We start from the raw sequence: 2,670 nt of genomic DNA on the forward strand, positions 1-2,670 counted from the left end.
GAAAAGAGATTTTAAATAGAAAAGGGGAAGCAAAAATGGAAACATATTTTTACCTGTTGGAAGTCAAACAAGAGTTGGAGGCCAGGGGCAGGGGACAAAGAATTCACTTGTGTGGGAACTCCACACATCACAGGCAATCCTTCTCCACTGCAAACATGTACTGATAAAAATAAACCACTCAAAGAGGAGGAAATCTACAGGACGACACACAAACTGACTTCCAATTTACAGGGTCACTACTGTGGGAGGTGGCCAGAAAGGCGCCCCTACAGGGCCTCGGGCAGCACTGGGAATGTGGTTTCTTGTGCCAGCCATGCAGGTGAAAAGCAGCGTGAAAATCAAATAACGGGTTCAGTTCTGATCTGTCCAGTTTTCCAAATGCCATCTTTTAACAAAAAGCTTAAAAATATCATCGTGTATGCAATACATTTGTGAAATGTATTTACATACATTTGTGAAGTAAAACAGGAAACCACAGAAATGCCAGCCTTCCTTTCCTCCTCTGCACTGGGGTATGCAGGGCCTGCAGGTCCAGCCTGGGCGCCCAGGTTCAGGCGTTCCGGGATCCTGTTTAACGCTTGAATGCTGCCGTCTTCATGTGGGCAACACTCACTCCACTCACTCTCTCTTTTTTCCTTTTTGGTGGTGCTGGGGATCAAACCCAGGGCCATATGCACCCAGGGCAAGACCTCCAGCACTGAGCCACACGCCAGCCCCTCACTAGTTTTGAAACTCTCAGTTCCAGACATCTTCAGGGCAACACCAAGGACCAGGATACGCAATTTATAGCGGGGAAGGGGGACCCCTTGAGCCATCCACAAATCTAGACAGAGCCTCTCGGGTTTGCAGGTTTGTTGGGAGGTTGGTTTTTGAAGACAGTCTCCCTGTGTAGCCCAGGCTGGCCTTGAACTGGTGATCTCCTGCCTCAGCCTCCTCAGTGATGGAATTACGGGCCTGTGCCTCCATGCCAAGGTGGTTTCCTTAACGTCAGAGCATGATACCACCTTGCAACCTCAGCACAGAATCTGCCACCTCTTCACCAGATCATCTGCTCATTCTTAAATTAGCCTCTCTGTCTCTGTGTATCTTCTACTTAGGTCCAAATTTTTCGAAGAACCGTGTTTGGTGGGTGCCCTGTGCTGGGAAGCTGGCATTGGCTTCAGGGCTGAGGTATGGAGTTATTGGTTATTACCCACAGGGCTAAGGCTTTAGTTCTCATAGTCTCTCCCCTGTCCCTCTGTATCCTGCAGATGGAGTAGGATTTCACATTCATTGGTGGCAGAGCTGAGGGATTTGTCTGAGATGAAAAGTTAGAAGAAGTCCTAATTGGAGCCCCAACCCCTGGATGGGGTGCACCCTCTGCAGGCTACTGTGAATCTGAAGACTAATGAGGCAATGGTGCTTCACGTGACCCTCCTTCCTGTCCTTGCCCCCACTGGGACACACAGATGGAAGCTGGCAGGGTCGCAGGCAGGATGCTCCTCACTGCGATGAGCTGTTTTGACCTGGCCTACGTGCCCCTGATGGGGGTAGAAAGAACACTGGTAGTTTTGCTTTGTGTTGTTTTTCCAGGGCATAAAAAGGAGATTCAGGTGATTTAGGAACTGGAGGTGTCCTTTCTGGGGGTCAAGACATCAGCACTTGATGTAGGGTGGCTGCTGGCTGGGTAAAGGAATCTGAGTCTGTCTGCCTCTAAGACTTCTTTCTTTCACTATGTGCTCCAAGATCAAAGCGAAAATACTCAGCCAGTGTGTTGAGATCACCTAGCCCAGTGATGGTGAGCCTGTTAGAGACGAATGTCCAAACTGCAACCCATAACCCATCTAGTTTTTGCATAGTGCCAACCCTGCAGTTAAAACTGAATCCTTAGAGTTTCTTCAGTAACACCTTTTGTCTTCAAAGAAAACACAAGCATGCCATAGGTTCGCCACCACTAACCTAGCTGAAGCTCTCTGTATAGCAGATGACTGAGGCCCAGGGAACTTAAGGGCCATGTCCTAAACACCTAGTGAAGGACAGAGCTAGGACTCAGAAAATGAAGTTACAGCATGGTCGCAAGCCCCCTTACACAGCACAGGGGCTGGAGTTCGACACGTTTATTAAAAGAAAATAAAACTCACATGGCTTGTGTGTTTTAACAGGGCACTATGCTCCTCTTAGGCATACAGATGAAGGGTTTTACAAAGTGAAAGTTGGGAAGTGGAGCTCAGGGGCAGAGCACCTGCCTCAGACACGTGGGGCCCTGGGTTCCAGCTGCAGCTCCGCAAATGAGAAAAATTATGAAGTCAAAACTCACATCCTTAGAACCCCCAGAGATTATCCCTGAGAACTCAAATATCGGCACATCACAGTCATTGCCACAAGACTCGCTATTCTCCACACGTGTCCCAGGTACAGCTTAAAGGATGAAGTGGAATTCAAATGATTCTTTCCAATAAATTCTCAAACACCCCTCCAGCATTCTCTTATGCCTTCAAACCAGTTAATCAAGGACTCAGTCAGTGAAGTCATTTGTTCAGTGTCACACAAACTGTGAAACTAGCTGGGGATGAAAACAGAAGTTTCCTACTGCAGTCTCCACTTTCCTCCACACTGCCCTGCAGAAGCAAACCTCATGCAAAGAAACTGAACTTGATAACTGGGGCCTCTCGAATTAAGCTGCATATGTAA

Source organism: Cavia porcellus, unplaced genomic scaffold, assembly GCF_034190915.1.
Source record: "Cavia porcellus strain 051 isolate PalLab524CR breed Dunkin Hartley unplaced genomic scaffold, mCavPor4.1 scaffold_13, whole genome shotgun sequence".
Lineage (NCBI taxonomy): Eukaryota > Metazoa > Chordata > Mammalia > Rodentia > Caviidae > Cavia > Cavia porcellus.